Raw genomic sequence first — 21,119 nt, 5'->3', positions numbered from 1 at the left:
TGCCATTTCAATAATTTTTAAGTACAATTAATTCAGTGTCTGTAATTATATTCATAGTGTTTGTAGTTATCACTACTGTCTATTTTCAAAATTTTTAATTACCCCCAAAACTCTGTAACCATTAAGCAGTAAGTTCCCATTTCCTTCTCCCTTCAGCCACCAGTAATTACCCCTAATCTACTTTCTATCTCTCTGAATTTGCCTGCTGTAGATATTTCATGTAAGTGGAATCATACCATATTGTTCTTTTGAGTCTGGCTTATTTCACTTAGCCTAAAGTTTTCAAAGTTTATCCACATTGTAATATATATATATATAAATTTATTAGAATGTCATCTATTGGTTTTTGATCTTGGTAGTCATACTGATTTTCTCTTGAAGCAGTTTGATTTTTAATGTAAAAATGAATTTTTTATTTTCTTTCTTTTCTTTCATATTATATGACCTTAGCAATAACTCTTTTTTTTTTTTTAACTTTTCCTTGTGAATACTATTATAATTATGGACTTGTTGATTCATGGTGAGGAATAATAATTTCTTGTGAGTTATACTGGCATGTAGTGTTCATTTTTTGTGTGATCTTCATATAAATAGTGGTAGGGAATATTAAGTAATAATGCATATTTGAATGCTAAGTAAAAAAAAAGCTTAATTAGAATACATAAATCACAATTAATGCAACAAAGAGCTAATTCTTTGAAAGGATTAATAAAATTGACAAACCTCTGGCTAGACTTAATAAGGAAAAAAGAAAAAAGACTCCAGTAAACAAAATCAGAAATGAAAGAGCAGTTACGACAGACACCACAGAAATACGAAGGATTATACAAGAAAACTATAAGAGGCTATATGCCACCAAATTCAACAACCTAGAAGAAATGGGAAAATTCTTAGAAATGTATAACCTTCCTAGACTGAATCATGAAGAACTGGAAAATCTAAATAGACTGATCAACAGTAGGGAAATTGAAACGATCATCAAAACCCTCCCCAGAAGTAAAAGTCCATGACCAGTTGGTTTCACTAGTGAATTCTACCCAACATTCAAAGAAGATTTAATACCTATTCTTCTCAAACTCTTCCAAAAAATTGCAGAAGAAACAATATTTCCTAGCTCACAAGGCCAATATTATGCTGATACCAAAACCTGGCAAGGATAACACACACACACACACACACACACACAACTACATACCAATATCTCTGATGAATACAGATGCAAAAATCCCAAACAAAATACTGGTATATTAAATACAATAATACATTAAAAAGATAATACAGCACAATCAAGTGAGGTTCATTCCAGGAGTGCAAGGATGGTTCAGCATATGCAAATTGATCAATGTGACACACCACATTAACAAAATAAAGAATAAAATTCATATGATGATATCAGTAAATGCAGAAAAAGCACATGACAAGATACGACATCGATTTATGATTAAAACATTCAATATAATCGATATAGAAGTACCTCAACTTAATAAAGGCCATATGTGACAAACCTTTAGCTAATATCACAATCAATAGTGAAAAACTGAAAGCTTTTCCTCTAAGATCAGGAACAAGACGAGGATGTCCGCTTTTACTACTCTTATTCAATATAGTATTGGAAGTCCTAGCCAGAGCAATCAGGGAAGAAAAAGAAGTAAAAGGCGTCCAACTTGGGAATGAAGAAGTCAAATTGTCACTTTTTTGCAGATGACATGATTATTTATATGGAAAACCCCAAAGACTTTACAAAATACTATTAGAAATAATTAACAAATATAAAAAAGTTTCTAGATACAAAATCAATGTACAAAAATCCATTGTGTTCCTATCTACTAACAATGAAATTTCCCCCCCAAAAAAAGAAATGAAAAAAGAAAACAATTATTTTGCAGTCGCAACAAAAAGAATAAAATATCTAGAAATAAACTTCACAAAGCATGTGAGGACCTATACACAGAAAACTACAAGACATTATTAAAAGAAATTGAAAAAGACACAAAAAATGAAAAGATATTCCATGTTCATGGATTAGAATCAACATAGTTAAAATAGCCATATTACTCAAAGCAATATACAGATTTAATTCAATCCCCCTCAAAATCCCAGTTATATTTTTTAAAGAAATAGAACAAAAAATCATCAAATTTGTATGGACTAACAGGAGACCCCAAATAGGTAAAGCAAACCTGAGGAAAAAGAACAAGGCTTGGTTGTATCATACTGCCTGACTCTGAATTATACTACAAAGCAACAAGGATCAAAACAGCATGATATTGGCAGAAAAAGACACATAGAACAATGGACCAGATTTGAAAGCCCAGAAATAAACTCACATATACGTGGACAAATAATTTTCAGCAAAGGAGCCAAAAACATAAAATGGAGAAAAGGAAGCCTCTTCAATAAATGATGCTGGGAGAATTGGAAAGCCACATGCAAAAGAATGAAACTCGATTGCTGTCTGTCACCATACACCAAAATTTACTCAAAATGGATCAAAGACCTAAATATAAGACCTGAAAATAAAATATATAGAAGAAAACATAGGTACTAAACTGATGGACCTTGATATTAGAGAGGATTCTATGAGTTTGACCGCAAAGGCAAGAGAATTAAAAGCAAAAATAAATGAATGGGACTATATCAAACTAAAAAGCTTCTGCACAGCAAAAGAAGCCATCAGCAAAACAAAAAAGCAGCTAACCAAATGGGAGAAGATATTTGCAAACAACACCTTCAATAAAGAGTTATTATCGAAAATATACAAAGAACTCATATAACTCAACAACAGAAAACCGAGGAATCCAATTAAAAAATGGTCAGAGGACTTGAACAGACATTTCTCCCAAGAAGACCTACACATTGCTACCAAATATATTAGAAGATACTTAACTAGCTCTTGGGGAAACACGAATAAGAACCACAATAAGATACCACTTAACACCTGTTAGAATGGCTATTATCAACAAGACAAATAAAAACAAATGTTGGAGAGCTTGTGGAGAAAAAACCTTCATACACTGCTGATGCATTCTGCTGATATAAATTGGTATAGTCACTATGAAAAACGGTATGGAGGTTCCTCAAAAAATTAAGAAGAGTTATCATTTGACTCAGCACTTCCCTTTCAGAGTATCTACCCCCCTCCCAAATTGCTACAACATGGGTGGATCTTGAAAATATCATGCTAAGCAAAATAAGTCATATGGAAAAAGTCAATAATCATATGATTTCACTCATATGAAACAGAAAGTAACAAACGAACAAACAAGACAAAAACTTGTGGACGCAGACAACAGTTTAGTGGTTACCAGAAGGAAAGGAGGTGGAGGGAGGTAGAAAAAGGTAAAGGGCGCCAAATATATGGTGACGGAAGGAGATTTGACTTTGGGTGGTGAACACACAATGTACTATACAGGTGACATGTTATAGAATTATACACTTGAAACCTATATAATTTTATTAACCAATGTAACCCCAATAAATTTAATAAAAAAATTAAAAAAAAAAGGATACACAGTCACATTAGCGATTGCTCTGCAGGGAAAGTATGCTTTCCTAGTTTTGTAACTTAAAACTTTTTCTTATTCTAACCTGTAAATTGATAGGTGTCACTGTATGGATAAAAAATTGGGGGCGGGGCGGGGCAGAACTGCTGCTCACATGAAGTTCTCAAGATTGTTCACTGTTACCAGTAGCATATTTTATACCAAATTGTTTTCCTTAGGACAAAAATATGGATTTATTCCATCAGTTAAGCCAAGTTTACTTGTTGAAAAATTTATATGTGAAGGTACTGTAGTAGGTGCCACATAGGAGGTACAAAGCGATATAAAGAACTTCCAGGCAGATGAACTTATTTGTGGAGAGTTTATACCTGCATGGATGACATTCAAGGCATAAATGTATTTACCGCAAACATGCAGAAAGGTAAACAAGAACATAGAATTAAACAGTGCATCAAGATCGCAATCGAAGTGATAACAAAGGGTATGTAATAATAACTAAAGGAAGTATGTAGACTAGTGGTGTTCAATATTTTTATTTTAAATAGTGGATCCCTTTTCTTAAACTAAACCCAAACATGTTAAAAAAAAAAAAAAAAGGAGCAAAGACTTTTCTATTGCTCAAAGCCAGGGTTCCAGATCTCATTCTGCCAACTGATATGACCTGGGACTATTAAACTCTAGGTCAGTTTCCTTATTAGCAAATGAGATTAATAATGGCATTGTTGTGAGGACTAAAAATAATGGAGTTATGTAAAGCATTTGAAACCATTTGGAAGTTCTAAGTACTAAGTACTTTTATCTATTAATTTTGCTGTTACAGTGGAAGGAGGAGGCGGGCCCACAACACCATCCTCTCCTCCCATCTGGGGAATTCTAAGCCTACAGACAATAAATGCTATCTGAGTTTAGAAAAGATCATTTAAACTGGTATGGGAGTTTTTGGCCCCAAATTCCTAAGAGTATATCTGTGTTAACAGTTCCGAGGATTTATTAGTTTTATTATCCTCTTTTGGATATTAGCCTCATTAGCGTAACATGAAATATACCTAAATAGCCTTAAATCAAGATAGCATTTTGTAAGAAATACTATGCTGCTCACCAGGAACCGCCTAGTGGGGTTCAAACTTACAAACTTACAGATAAAATATATACATAAAAACCTTCAGAATGATGGCAGCGAGAACTATGTACGTCATACCACACATTATAAATCTCTTGAGTCTTCAAGCAAACTTGTACTGAATCTTACCTGGGTGGAGAAGACAATACTTCTCTTCTTTTTAACAATAATTACCAATACTTTACTTTTTATTTTTTAAATTCATTTTAAAGTTATAGTCGACATGGTTCCATTCTCATCTGGATCCTTCTCTGTGCCCTGCCTGGCCGAGTTGGGATATCAGATTCTTGCTCCAGGGCTTGGTTAACTTACCAGATGTTTTTGGGTTTTCCTTATATGTTTTTTCAAGACCAATCTTTAAATGCCATTAAAAAATCCATTTATTTAGAACTTTTGCTTTTCTCCAATTATTAATATATCCTTCCCATACTTCGCTGCTGGCTTAATTTGTAAATAACTGTGTGTGATCCCCTTGGCCTTGGTGTTTTCTCTTGAAAGACTATCTGCTCTGTTTTCTTATTTTTAATTAATCATTTTTTTTATGGTGACATTGGTTAACGAAATCCAATATGTTTCAGCTGTACACTTTAACAGTAAGGCATATATATGTTTACACTGTGTGTTCACCACCCATAGTTAGATTTCTTTCTGTCACCACATATTTGACCCTCTTTACTCCATCTACCTCCCCTATCCCCGCTCCCCTCTGGTAACCACTAGTCTATTGTCCATGTCCATGAGTCTGTTTGTCCTGTTCATTTGTCGCTTTTAGGTTTATATATTTGCTCTGTTTTACATTTGGTAGCTACTTCTCTCTAAATATTCTAGAGGTAGGCGGGGCCTGGAGTTCAAGGAGAAAAATGGATTTCCAACTGGGCAGATGATAGGGAGGATTTTATTGTTGTTGCAACATTAAACATCCCCCCTATGTTTCCACCAGTAAATAGCAATTACAGGGAATTATTCTTTAACCACTCCATGTTCAGTATTGACATTAGCACATCAAAAGAGGATGTTTAATTCTTAAGGTTAATGGTTATTTTTTTTGTGAGTTTTGATAATTTGTGGACTAGAAAAAATCGTACTTTGATTTACTAATGCATCTTCATCAAGATAGCTACTATTAAAATAAACCATTCAGCTGATAATAGAACTGTTATAATTTCATCAGTAATCTTTACTGATAAAAATTAAGTATTTAGTTTTTGCCAAGTGAATATTAGCCCTGGGCCTAATGATTAAGAGCAAGGTTTCTGGAGTTTGCCGGCCTCCAGAATATAAACTGCACTTAGGCAACCTAGTGACTTGGGCAACCTAACTTATGTTCCCTAGTCTCAGTTTTCTTCACTGTAAAATTGGGCTAAATTTGGTACCTACCTCATGGTGTTATTATGAAGATTAAATGAGATACTTAGCACAATCTTTGGTATATTGTTAGCATTCATTATAATAATTATAATATAATAATTATTGTTGAGGGGCAACATGGTATAATAGAATTAGACAGACATGGTTTATAATCCTAGCACTGAGGGAGGTTGAGGGGGTTGAGGTATCTTTATACGTGATCTTGAATAAGCTGTCTAACCTCTCTGTGTTGATTTCTTTAACTATAAACTGTGAGTAACCTTCTTTGTCAGGTAATTGAATTGGGAAGATCTGGTACATAGCAAAATTTAAAAACTGCCACTATATTATTCTCTTTTTTCTTTCTAGTTCTTAGATTAGTTTAGGAATGCTGCAAATTCAGAAAACCTGTAATTCTTTGAAAAAAACTAGCTAATATTTTTATAACACATGTTAAGTAGCTGTCATTCAGTAAGTTTAGTTTTATTGGAATTTTTTTTTTAATGCCTGCCCTGTTTTTTTTGGTTGAATTACAGAAAACAAATAGAAGACATTGAAAAGAGATAAAGTATTAAAGAACTTTAAAGTTTTATAAATAAAGAATGATTAGAAAGTAAAAGAATAGGCAAAGAAGCTTTGTTTTTATTAGAAACTATGAAGTAAAAACTAGAGCTATGCCACTGAGGTCAGGGAGATGAGATACGAGTCTGTGTTTGTCTTCGATTTGACCATGGAAATATCAGCAACATTAGAAAGCTATTCAAGCTGGGAGAGCGCTGTAGGAACTACCCAAGGGACTATGAAAGTCATTATTTACTGCGTAGGTAAGGATGCTGAAAGGATGGAGATGATCTGATGGTGATCATCCAAGATCGTGGGCCTTTTCTGTAGCCTCTCGGGGGGTGTTCTGAGAATGGTAGTTAACTCAAACCAAAGTGATTTAGACGGGGCAGGGGATGGGAAGCAGTGATAATAGACAGAGCGGGTTAGTGGCTTCTGTTCCTCAAAGACTAGGGATTAGGATTGGGAGCTGGTAGGACTATGGAGAATTCACCAATTTCATCTTTCCCTGTGCTTATCAGTACTCCTGGGCCGTCAGAAAGCTTGTGTTGGGGGTATGGAGCTCTGATTTTCCTGCATAGCAAAATATTGATAAGAAACAGCAAGGTAATAGCACATGAGTTCATTCTGTGGACCACCAGTTTTTTTCGCAGAACATCAACCTTGTAAAGCACAATGTCCCCTCTTTATAAACATGAAATTTTCAACACACACACACACACACACACACACACACACACTGTTACTATGCTGAGGAAAAAATATTAGCTAATATGACTACTTATACACAGTTTCAAAATATCAATATAATGCCCTAATGATAATATAGAGAAGAAATAAATGGAAAGCTATTATAAAAGTGAATGTTACCATATATAAATATTTAGGCACTAATAGAATTCATGGTGAAGAATTATCATAAATGTGCTGCCCTAATGGAGACTGATGAAAGTGTCTTGTGTTGGTGATTCAAAGAGCATGACGTTATCATCTGAAACTGGTAAAGTTTTGGACAATAATAGTACCATTTCCTTCAGTTTACCTTGTAGTTACAATCCTGGAAAATTCAGCGTGTGCTAAATATACTAAAAATACAAGCATTACTTCTGCTTATATGTGAAAAGGGATTTGGTTCTAGACCTAAATGTCCTAGTTGGACATTTGAAAGCTGTGTAGGATTGTGATGAGTATTACAGGATGTAGCACCCCTGTCTCCAGAGAGAATGCCTACGGTAACCTTCCCCCATCCCTGGCCCCAAATTGTTTTGAAAACCAAATCACCCTCATGACTTTCTGCTACACCTCCCAGCAGTCGATGCCAACCCTCTGAGAAACAGCTTTATTCCATCCACATTTGCCAGGGGATTTAGAAGACAGTACAGTGATTACTGCTACGGTCACACCCAAATCTCAAGTGACTTCTCCCTTCTCTGTCATTGCCAAGCCCATTAAATAAACTGTCTCTTTCTAATACTATTACCTAACAAGTAGCTTGGAAAGGTTCTGTTTGTTTTGGAAGGAGGATGTCAGCAGATAGAGACAACGCTGCATAGTGGCTGTGAGCAGGAACTGTGGCTCCACGCTGCCTGCGTTCCAGTCCAGTCACTGCCACTTACAGTGTAGGACCCCGCATGCTACCCAACCTCTCTGTCTCAGTTTGCTTGTCTGAAATGGATAGGTATGCTGAGTTACCTGCCCAATGGGGTTGTTGTGAGGACCCTTGACACACACTGTGTGGAAGAGAGACTTGTGAGAATAGTGAACAGGAAAGGACAGGCTTTTTAAAGGCGAGAAAGGAAATTATTGAATTATAAACATACAGTGCAGAAAATTAAAAAGGTCTTGTATTTTGATTTTCTCTCTTAGCAAATCTTTACCAGAGCTCTAAATAGATTTTAATGGATAAAATTCATCATCATTCTTTCCTTTACCTCGCTTTTGGCAGGGATAATAATGGTTAATAGCTAACAATTACGGAGCTCTTAACGTGTGCCAAGCACGGCACTAATGGGTTTGCAAGTATTGTATCATTTAATTTTTAAACAAACCTATGAAGTTGTTACTATTATTATCCTCATTTTTACATATAGAAAAATGAGATAGCTTGAGCAGTTAACTCAGAGTGTCTGTCACAGGGTAGAGCCAGACTCAAATTATCTAACTCCAGAGTTCATTCTTTTAATCACTGGGCGTCGCTAAGCAGTGAAATGGGCAAATCAAGACACCACTTGAGAGAAGCCTTAACCATTCAAGCCTGTGAACAGTCTTAGGTTAATTGTTCTGGGTGACTCATCCTCGACATTTTCTGGTTAACTCTAGGACTTTATGTTCAGGACGCTCATGGAGGTTTTGGTTTTATTTTAAAAGTGAGTTGGTGTCAGACGAGGACTGTGCAAGAGCACTTTCTGTAATGATGGAAATGTCACTTATTTGCTCCGTCCAGTACAGTAACCAGCCACTAGCCATATGTTATGTTGCTGTTGAGCACTTGAAATGTGGCTAGTGTGACTAAAGAAGTTAATTTTAAACTTTCATTGAGATTTAATTAGTTTAAGTATGAATAGCCACACATGGCTAGTATTGTACAGCACAGGTCTAGATTAGTAAAGGGGATGCAAAGAGAAAATGCTTGCAAGGGCATTCTAAACACTGCTATTTTTTGCCCTTTCTGACTTCTGGACTTGCAAAACCTCCACTCTGCACTTGAACATGAGCCAGAGTCTGCTCTAAGATACAGAAAGAATACATACCGGTAATGGGACCGACTTTTCCCTTTTTGGACAGGGAGACCTTAGTGCCATGTCTTCAGAAGCATCCTTTGTCTAGCAGGTGGGTGCCGCTCGTGAAGTCCTCCGCTGTGTTCACATTCCCAATTCTGCTGAACTGGCTCAAGAAACCTTTCATTATTGCAGCATATGTTTCAGTTTTCAGGCTGGGGAAATTGATTCCCCCAGCCTGAAGTCAGCACAGATGGGATCTTGAGCTGAGGCTTCAACACGAAAAGAACTAAATTGTTATCCCTTCACAGCTGCCATGATGCTCTGACCTCAATAGCTGTGATTGCCACAGTATGTGGAAAACTTTTACAATAAAAAGCAAAAATTTCCATTTATGGCCATCATTGTGATTTGGATTCAAGGTAGATAAGTGAAGGGTAGCATATATGTTGCTGGTTTTGTTTATTTAAAAAAAAAACAACAGCATTAGAAAAAAGGTAGATTGTGTTTGGTGTGTCCATGTATATAGCAGTATACATTCCAATTCAGGTCTGTATCCAAACTTGAATGAATTTCTGTGAAAATGTTGACCTTGAATCAGGGTATATGAGATATTTCAGTGCTTAGTTTTATCATAAATGTATGTGTACTTAGACATAGATATTTATTTCTTCTTACTTTTTTAGTTTATAAAATGGCATCATTGCTGGATATAGTTTTAAAGGATTTATTTTACTCAATATTACATTTTTAAGATGCATCCGTATTATTGCATGTAGCTATAGTTCATTCATTTTTACTGCTATATGATATTCCAAGGTATAGAACATACAACTTATTCTCCTGTCAGTGGACTTTTGGGTTTTCTAGTTAAATGTTCTTTTAGTTTATTATAATTTCTGTTGGATTATTGTTTGAAGGTGGCAAGGATAGGGCAGAGATTACCCACATCTCAGAAGGAGGGAACAGTAGGGAGAGGGATCAGGAATATAGGATACATTTAAAATAGGGAGGAGAGAAGGAAACTGACATATATTATTTTCTGAACACCTGGAACTGTCACATATGACATCTCATTTAATTCTCATGTTAGAGCTTTTATTATCTCCATTTCATAAGTCAAGAAATGGACCCACAGAGAGGAAAAGTAACTTTTCCAAGAGCATGCGCATAGTAAGAGATGGAGCTAAATGGTCAACCTGAGTTTTTCTGACCCAAGTCTTTCATGCTCTCTGTACATGAGGCTGACGAGAACAGTCAGGGTTTTATGACCATAAGGGGAGACGAAGTATAGATGGAAAGAGGTTACAGTTTAGGCTCTGCCACTGAAAAAACAAAGTAAACATAGCACTAGGGTAATCTGAATTCAACCTTGTGAGGTAGACAAGTGAAGGAAAACAGACAAAAAGAACTTCATGTTCAAGGCCCCTGCATATTGCTTTCCAGCACAAATCGTTCTGGCACTGCATTCTGACTTGGGCTGTGACTTATCCAGCTAGCACTGTGGTCCTTGCTCTTCTAGTAATTTACCTTCTGTCAAGGGTGAATTAAAAACCATAAGCAGAATAAGTTGACTCTGATTTATTAGCAATCTGTAACATGAGGGTTTTTTTTTTAATGGTGAATCTTTATGGAGAATTAGGATAGAATGAGGTGCCAGCCAAGCAAATGAGACAACTTTATTTTTTTCAGTCTGTAACATTGTTGACTGCTACCAGTACAATCCGTCATAGAATGTAAGTACATATTCAAAATTTATTTCCATGATTTTAAATTATTGACAGCTACTGCTATCCCAGAGCTCATAAAACCCAAGTGATTGTGCAGCTGAAAAGAGAAAAATCTCTTTTGGTAAACAGAGGCTGGAAATTGAAATTGCTCTTTGCAGGTGGTTATTGTACTTGTTCATGTTTTATTTAGGTGTTTAGCAGTGCCATTTGAGTTTCTAATTAAAGTTATGTCAGCACTTTAATTGTTTATGAAGCCTCACATAGATTTAACCATCAGAGCAGCTTGATGAGGATTTGCAAAGGTAAGCTTTATGGCTTCACACAGTGGCTTCTGTCCTCTATCTTGAATGTGAAGGCAGCATTGATTCATAAGAACATTACAAATAGCTGAGTGATCACTGAAGTATATTGAGTCGAGAATGAAAAGCAGAAGTCTATTACAGATACTCTGTCTCTATTAACCTTTCTAACCCTTCTATTTAGTTTGATGGATAGAGGGATTTGTGCCCTGAAATCACAGAGGTATCACTTGCCTCAGATGTGGGATCATCTTTAAGATCATGTCGTTAATCATTTTAGCAGATCAAGACTCAGATTAACTAGTTTTGAACAATTTTGCTTCACATTTTATTTTGGCATTTAAAAAATTTTGGAAAATAGGTAATTGGCAAATCTAATCTTGAATTTATTCATTAGAATGAATAAACATCTCTATTTTGATATTTACTCTATTTTGTATTTTGGTATGTTAACCCCATGTATATATTGAATTAATGTTTGTATGATTACAATAAAAATATTGCAGTTCTCTTTTTTGACATTTTGTTGGAAAAGGAAATGATGAAGGCAATATGTACTGTTTAGAGAGATTGTTCTTATTCTAGGCTAGAAGACATTACAATAATAATCTTAAAAAGCATTTAAGTTATTAGGCCTGAAAAACATTGTTCCTGGGATGTTTTAAAACTTTATCATATAGTTTTTTTAGAGTTTAATATTTTCAATGTTTTCTATTGTAATGATTCTCCTTGGTTACTTCAAAATAATTCTTTTAGTGTTTAAAGAAAGCTTTGCTTTTTAAAAATGATTAAATTAGTGTAAGGAAATATGATACTGTGATGATGTTTAGTTGCCCCAAACACATTTTGAAAAGTTAATATTGTATTCATTCACCACTTTCTTTTGATTTATCAATTTCAGATTTTGTGAAATTTATGAATTTTAAGTGTTTCTGAAAAAAAGGCAGCAGCAGAAATAAAGTAATTTCTTTCTGTGTGAATGATTTGGTTTTCAGCATTTTCCAAAGAATACATGCTTGGATACCATGTAATTCATAGTCCCCCTTTTTTTTTGTACCTTGAATAATTGACTAAAGTGACTAATTGGCTAATATTGTTTTCCACGGACTTTTAAAAAAACTATCTTAAGTTTTTTATCTCAATTGCAGTAGCCTGAAAGGGGCAAGAATTAATTTTTTTGGAAATGGCTAGGAAACTATTCTTTATCAAACTATTAGAAGTCACAAAATAGCACAATTAGTTACTGATGCCAACAATGTTATTGTTTCTTAATGTTGTCTGAATACCTCAAGTATTTGAAATGAAATGTTGAAATGTAAGTGGTTGCTGGTGTAGCTACAAGGCCTGTTTGTAAAAAGCATTTAATATATTATGTTTTAAGTTCTTGTTAAATTATTTTCCTACTAGACTAAGCTTTGTGAAGGCAGGTACTGTTTCCTGTTCTGTGCTTATTCCCCATTGCCTATCATGGTATCTGGCTTAATAAATAATTGGTAGGTGAATAAATGAGTAAATGACTTCTTAAACTGATAATAGTATCTTAAAATTAGTCACCTAGCAATTGAACATTTTTTTAGGGTTATGTATCTTAAATATATAGCTTTTGATCTTAGAAGGGTTTCTTTGACTTTTATTTCTTTTGAAAAGCAGTCTAAAAAAAAAGACGAAAATGAAAATTATAGCATAAAAATATGACTGTAATCTTAATGGTCTTGTTGAATGGCTTATTAATGTCAGAGTTTTGAATTCTTACATGTCATGAAAGCATTATATAAATTCATAAATATAATGTACTGATTTTTAGATGAGAATCCTTAATTTCTCTGCTGAGGTTTTATGTTTATTTACACAAATAATTTTAAAGTGGATGTTAATGTGTCTTATTTATGGACATTGAATGTCTCCTGTGTAGTCTCTATAATAATATTTACAGGATGACATATTACTATAAATCCATAAGTGACTTCATTACATGATAGGATATAAGGTCCTAAGGGGTAGGCATATGTCTTTCTCATCTTTATGAGTTATGGGGTCCCAGATGTTTTCCCAGAGGAAATCACATGTAAACATAGGCCTGAAAAATAAGTAGAGGCTAGTCAGATAAACAAAGCTTTGCCTTTTCCTGATGATTTAAAATCGACATTTTACTTATTTTAATTTAATTTATATTGACGAATATGGAAAATTTTATTTTACTTATTTATTTTTTATTTGATTTGATTTTTTTAGGCTAGGCAACCCTTGGTTGACCTCACAGATTGCAAGGACCTTGTCAGCTTACAATCCCTTATTTTTTTGTTTTTTACGCCTACAGCATCTGGTCTTCCTAGGTGATCTCCCATCCAAGTACTAATCAGGCCCGACCCTGCTTAGCTTCTGAGATCAGACGGGATCAGGCTTGTTCAGGGTGGCATGGCCGTATATTTCCTAGAACCATTTTTAATAGCAGTTATTTAAAATATATTTAAAACATATAATTGAAATCCAAGAGAAAATCTACAACTAATTCAAGATTACTCTTTTATGAATGACTGGTTATGCTAGGCAGTTGGCTGTGTATGAATCAGTTTTTTCACTAGCAGAAAGAAGGCAAGATATTAGATCTAGATTGATTCAATTTATTTTATACAGCTGTGTCCAGACTGAATTCCCTATTTCCTTGGCTTCCACGTGTGATCTTCCCTGTTTTTCTTACTCCCTTGTACATATTTCACTCTCAGTTTTTCTTGTCTGTTCTCCTTCTTTTGGTTCCTGCCTATCTAATTAACCACAGCCCGCAGTGTTCCCTTATTCATGTGCTCTGCTTCAGTCACTTCGATTACTTACGGTTCCCTGAATGGGCTGTGTTCTTGCATGCCTCTGCACCTTTGCACACGCTTTTCCTTCCGCCTGGAATGTCCTTCCTTTTCCTTGTCAGCCTGGTGGAGGGAGAATTCTTACATACCACCCAAGTATTTCAGCTGTGAAGCTTTTCTTAAGTAGAGTTCGTCACCACTGCATCTTGTACATGTCTCTAGTATAGCTTTTACCATACCTCATTAGAGTTGTTTATATATAGGTATGTTTTTCCAACCAAACCAGGAGCTTCTTCAGGACCTGGCACTAATAAACATTATTTTTGATAGTGAATAAATGAAAGAGTTAGGGCTTTTCTTAGAATAGCTCCTATCTTCTGAGACAGTTTTCCAACTCAGACTACAAAAGGTATCATCTCGAGTAGTTAGAAGTCCTTGAAACTAGTATATACTGTCCACAGAAATTGAGTAGTTTTTTCAAGAGAGCATAAATTCTAAAGATTCCTAATAATCTTTGGAAGATTGATATCACGGTAACCTACTCCTCACCTTGTCGTTAGTCACACTTTGTAAGGAAATATTGTTACTATCTACTCACTGGGTTAAGTACAGTTTTTATACCTGCTGAGTATATGAAAGTACTGGTTGTTTCATAAATATCAAAATAAACTAAGATTACATAATAGTTTTTTTCTTTGGTATTTTGAAAGTTATCATGAATTAGTCCAATATGGAGAAAATGGTTCGAATGTGTTAATGACGTTTATCCAGGTCTGATTCGGAGGATCTCTGATGGTCTGGACAGGGTGATAGGGAGGAGCAGAAACTCAGAGAGCTTTATGTTCGAGATGTAAGTAGCAAGATAGCCTGTGGGAACAATCACCTTTGAATAATGAATAATTAGCTAGCTGACCAGGTAAAACTAAAATTCCTGAAGAGGATAGGATCAAGAAAAATGGAGACATGCTGTAGCTGTGAGATCTAGTGTAAAAATGCCTTAAAGCCTGATTTGCAGAAACTGATACATATCTGCATCAATTAGGTATACTTTCATCCCAGTCTTAAATAGTATTTTCTCAAAGGCTCTCTTATATTTTGGGGGTATTCCTAGGCCCCGCTCCCATGGTAAGATACAGTAATCCTCCCACACAGACTCTTCACCAAGCTCTTGCTTGCTCCAAACATCTTCCTTTTTACGGTAGATTGTCTCATACGTTTTACTTACCTTTTATTTTTAAAATCAGGTTTTAAAAGCTATTTCTAACCTATCATGTACCTGACGTATGTGTTTTGACATCTGCAGGCTCTTAACGTTTGATGTCCTTGCTCATATTCTTCAGGCGGTGGCGGAGTGTAGAGACAGCAGTTAGAGTCCCCTTTCCTTTCTCACAGTGGTAGTCTTCGTGCAGTAGTGATGTACATCATCCATTTGTGAAAATGGGGGACTTTTCAAAGGCCCACTGACAGCCAGTGATTTGGCCCTGTCTACTTTTAGAGACCCCTTAGGGCAATTCAGGTGACTGAAAAGAGTCAGTTTGTCTCAGGCTGAAGGAAAATAGAAAAAAATATTTTCCCACTGCAGGTGCGATGTTGGTATTGAGATTGTTCTTTGGCTGACATTAAACATTTCAGGGATGGAGCAAAATAACATATTTCTGTACTTGTACTTTGCCCACATGTATGGATTTGTATATTAATTTATTTAAAGTCTGCCTCATTCCAATATGTTTTAAGATCCATGCTATTTGGTTATAGGTTGCTTGGGGAAAATGGTAGAAATAGAGTCTTCAGTTTTGTTTTAAAATGGATTTTGAACACCCTTTCTTGGTGTTAAGAAAGGTTATTCTATTCGACAAGTGACCAAATTGTCACTCCTATATAATAAAGTAGAGCTAAATTTGTGACTAGATTGCCATTGTTTATTATCCAATCTCTTATTATTTTTTTTTTACTTTTATTTGTTTATTAAAAAGTTAACAAATTTTTTCAATTATAGCTGACATGCAATGTCACATTAGTATCAGGTGTACAGCGTAGTGGTTAGACATCTGTACAACTTATGAGGCGATCCTCCTAAGTACCACCTGGTACCACACGCAGTCATTACAGCACCATCATGTTGTTCAGTCTCTGTACAGCAATAGGACTTAGGCCTGAGTGCCTGATATTGGTGGTTTCGTTTCGATATATTGTGACCTCTGTATCAAAAGTCCGTGATCCAGTAAAGTTTAAAGCAGGATTTCAAAAGTTGGTGGAAATGATTAAGGCTCTGCCTCTGCCAAATAGTAGTTATTTAGGTGAGGTCTGGCCATGCCGTATATTTATATTGTAAGGCCTGCCATTTGGTGTCTGACATCAGGATCTTGTCTGTGTAATCAGGTTTGTGTACAGTGGGGTTAAATTTCCTTTCATTATGGGAGGTCTCTGACAGTGTATACTGGTCAGAACTAGCTGTCTGGATTCTATCCTTCAAGGAAATTAGTACTTAACTCAGTTTCAGGTGTGTTAGAGATAGTTGGTGTTATCAGTTACACATCTGTGTTATATGAGTTAGTTTGTCTAATATTTTAGGTAAAAACTAGTAAGAGCTATCAGAAAACATGTCATTTGCCTACTAGTGTAACCCTCTCCCTGAATGACACAGGGTAACATTCATTATGCTATGATTCTGGGGAGAATATAACTGATTAGATTTACTTTGCATTCCGTTTCTCTGAAATAAATAAAAGTAAAGCTAAAGCAACAACAACAACAACAACACCCCTCAAATCTATATGGCAAAATCATCTGCTTTCAACGGTTAATGCTAGTTTTCAGTTTTTACCATAGGATGTCACCGAAGTACAGAAAGTAACTGTTCAGAGTTAAACTTTTATCTGTTTTTGTTTGTTGGGTAGAATTACCTGGGACAACCTCAGAGGTAAAGTAACTGTTTCTTTTAGAATTTTTTTTAATATCATAAATTTGTTCTTATACTACTTAGCTTTGAAAAATATTACATGAAAGAAAAATGCTTATATTAAAATTTCTTTGGTTTAAATATTTGGATGAAGTTCTTTTGAAAATGAACTGATTACAGTGCTTCTTTTATTAACTTTGTTAAGTATTTTATTGATATATAATTAACTCATTTAAATTGTACAATTTAGTGTATTTCAGTATATTCTCATAGCTGTGCAGCTATCACCAATTTTAGAATATTTTACTTTCCCCTAAGAGAACATCTATAACTGTTAGCTGCCACTTCACAATCTAGTGAATCATATGGTACCTCTCTGTTTAATATTTTGAGAAATGTTTCTAAAGCAGTGTACCATTTTACGTTCCTACCAGTAGTGCATGAGGGTTCCAGTTTCTCCTCATCTTCATCGACACTTGTTATTGTCTCTTTCCTATTATTGCCCTCCTAGTGTATTTGAAGTGGTGTTATCTTTGCAGTTTGGCTTTATAGTTCCCTCTGTAATGGTTAATGATGTTTAGCATCTTTTCATATGCTTCTTGGCCATTTGCATGTCTTCTTTGGAGAAATATTCCTTTATTTTAATTGACTTTTTGTTGCCATTGACCCATCTGTAAATGGTGATAAAATTAGTGTCTTCCTAATGGAGATATTATGAGGATTGAAAGAATTAATATATGCAAAATGCTTAGAACAGTGCTTGACACATAGTAAATCTTCCTTTAATGTTGGTTACTATTGTTGCTACAATCATACCAATTTCTCATGTACTTAATGCTTCCTTGTGACTGTATTTTAATTTCTCTGATGGGAGTTGTGAAAAATAAACTTTATCTTCAGCTCTCAATTCTACCAACCTTGGTCTTTGCTATATATATTCAGTTGGTCATTTGTTCACTCATTCCTTCATTCAATAAGCATTTATTGAACACTTTTGATGTTTCATATTTGTGTAAGAACCTGAAAATGTGACCCAAAAAATGATGGTTCTTTTCTTCAGAAAGTCTGGAAAGAGAGATACCAAAATGATTATTTGAAGAGTAATGGGTGCTTTAATATGGGTATGTACGGGCTGTGGTGACAATCTTGGTGAAGCATTCAGGAAAGGCTTTGTAGACAAGCTGAAACTCGAAGGAGGAATGGGAGCCTCTCATGCAAAATGTTGAGGCCGGTGTTCCAGATGGTGCAAGGGCGCGTTCAAATGCATAGGGATTTGAAAGCACTGAATGTTCAGGTAAGATTAGAATTCAAGGACCACTGCCCTGTGTCATGCTGAGAGGTGTTGGAGGTGTAGTATCATCAGCTGAGGAGGGGGCAGCTCCAAATAGGAAAATATCTCTCTTCCTTCCGAACCATTAGTGCTCAGAACTTTCTGCTTTCTCCCCTTCTTAACGTGTCCACTTTTCATTATGAAATGTCTTACTTTTCATTATCAAATGTCCTTCTTTATCTCTAGTAATATCTTGTCTTAAAGACTGTTTTGTCTGATACTCATGTAGTCACTGCAGCAATGTTATGGCTACTATATTGTTTTGTTTCCAACCTGTTTGTATTTTGAATCTAGAGTATATCTTCTCTACACAGTCAATAGATGGATCTTGCTTTTTTAAATGCAGTCTCACAATATCTCCCTTTTGATTTGAATGTTTAGTCCATTCACATTAATATAATTTTTGATTTAGTTGGATTTATATTTGGATTTATTTTGCTATTTGTTTCCTATGGGTCTCATCTCTCTTTTCCTCTCTGTCCCTTTGTTACTGCCTTTTGTGTTAAACAAATGTTTTTTGAGTGTACATTTTAATTTGTTGATTTTTAAAGTCTTTTTTTTTAACGATGGCTATAGGGCTGCTATGTACAATGTAATTGCCACCAGCCACATGCGGCTATTGTGCACTTGAAATGTGGCTAATCTGAATCGATATATACTAACGTGAAATACAAACAGGATTTCAGTGACTTAGTGTGAAATGCAGAATGTACAATATCTCATTAATAATTTATATGATTATATATTTTAATAATATTTTGGATAGTTTGGGTTAAATAAAACTATTAAAATTTCACATAAAAAACAAAAATATAAATAGAAAATTTAAAATTTTCTGTGTGACTAATCTTTGTGGCTCTCATATTTCTCTTGGAGAGCACTGACTTAAGGGTTACAACATGCATCTTTAACATATCACAATCCATTTCAGTTTTATAGTGATGCAATTCTGGTGATATATAGCATCTTTGATATAACTACATTTTCTCTCCTTTTGTGCTGTTTTTGTCATAGGTAGAACATCTATATGTTATTAAAACCAAACAATACATAATTTTTACTTTAAGCAATGTTGTTTTTTAAATAAAGAGAATAAAACAATGTGTTTATACAGTCTCACATTTACCTACATCTTACCCATTTCCAATGCTCTTCATTCCTTATGGAGTTGAGTTGCCATCTGAACTATATATTGCAGTTCCTATAGTAGTTCATGTCATTCGGGTCTGCTTGCAGTGACTTCTTCCACCTTTTTTTTGCTTATTTGAGAATGTCTATTTCATTTTTGAAGGATAGTTTTACTGCATGTAGAATTACTGGTTGAAAGTTTTTTTCTTTTAGCACTTTGAATATATCATTTTATTCTTTCTGACTTCTGTTGTTTTCTGATGAGAGGTCAACCATTTATGGAATAACTGTTCCCCTGTATGTGAAATTGTTTTTTTCCTGTTGCTGAAAAGATTTTCTCCTTGTCTTTGATTTTCAGCAGTTTGACTATGATTATGCCTTGGTGCGGTTCTTTTTGTTTATCTTATTTGGGATTCATTGAGCTTCTTTGATATGTAGATGAATATTTTCCAGCAAATTTTGGAAGTTTTAGGTCATTATTTAAAATATTTTTTCTCTCTTCTGGGATTCTTATGCTAGGTAGATTGATATACTTGATATTGTCATACACACCACTCTGAGGCTGTGTTCATTCTTTTTAAATTCTTTTTTTCTCTCTGTTCTTGACATTAGATCATTTCTGTTGATCTGTTCTCAAGTTTAGCATTTCTTTTTTCTGCTGCCTGAGTCTGCTGTTGAGCCTATTTGGTGAATTTTTTATTTTAATTATTATACTATTTTTATATGATTTTTTAAATTAAGTTTATTGGGGTAACATTGGTTAATACAATTATATAATTTTCAGGTGTACATTATGATTTAACATCTGTATATTCTATTGTGTGTTTACCACCCAAAGTCCAGTTTCCTTCAGCTACCATATATTTGATCCCCTTTACCCACTTCATCCTCCCTGGTTTTTTTTTCTTTTTTAATAACTTGTCTTAATTGAAACCGTGAAATCTATCTCCTCTGTGGTCTTTTCGCTGCCAATGTCTGTCAGTTCTTTTGTTTTTATTTATTTATTTTTTAGACTGGCTTCTTAGGGGCGGCCCTTATGCCTGAATAGCTTAGCGATCTGGCAATGATTTGGGTACAGGTCTGTGAGGCTTCCACCCTCTGCTAATTGACCTCTGTGTGGGTTAGGGAGCACATTTAAAAGTTGTAGCCAGTTCTCAAGTCTCCCTCGAATTTTACTTTACATGAGGCTCTCTTGGGTTTTCCCCTTACACAGACACAGTTTCCTAGTCAGCCAGGGATGTGTGATGAGCTTATCTTAGGCCTTTCACCATTTCAACTTTTGTGACTCTCATTCCTAAGGTCTCTCCATTAAATTTCTTGCTGGTGTACCACATGCCCCAGATTGCACCACAGCCTTAGGCTAGCAGGATTTTTCCTGTTGCCTCCAACCATGTTTGCCACTTTAGCCGGCAAAGACCTAGCGTTTTACCTTCCTTATCAGATCAAGTCTGCCCTTTCTGATAGCATAGCTTTTGGTTTCTATAGATAGCCCTGGGCTTGTCGAATAGTTTTCACCATTTCAACTGAGGTGATATAGGATGAGAAGAAGGCTACAGACTTCTGCTCTTCTTTTCTTTCGTTTTTTTTTTTTTTTAATTTATTTATTTTTATTTTTAATTTTTTTAAATTAAGTTTATTGGGGTAACATTGGTTACTATAATTATATAATTTTCAGGTGTACAACCTT

General features: G+C 34.9%; 1 protein-coding gene and 1 pseudogene across 1 annotated transcript in view; one reads left to right on the top strand and one right to left on the bottom strand.

Annotated features, from left to right (window-relative positions):
• Window positions 1-21,119, top strand: part of SMYD3 (SET and MYND domain containing 3) — a 548,731-nt gene that overhangs the window by 70,490 nt on the left and 457,122 nt on the right. The window lies entirely within an intron of this gene.
• On the bottom strand, window positions 13,586-13,704 carry LOC112481734 (annotated as a pseudogene).

This window comes from Pteropus alecto, unplaced genomic scaffold (assembly GCF_000325575.1).
Source record: "Pteropus alecto unplaced genomic scaffold, ASM32557v1 scaffold115, whole genome shotgun sequence".
NCBI lineage: Eukaryota > Metazoa > Chordata > Mammalia > Chiroptera > Pteropodidae > Pteropus > Pteropus alecto.
The sequence above is the reverse complement of the archived record's forward strand: the minus strand, read 5'-3'. Positions and strand labels throughout refer to the sequence as shown.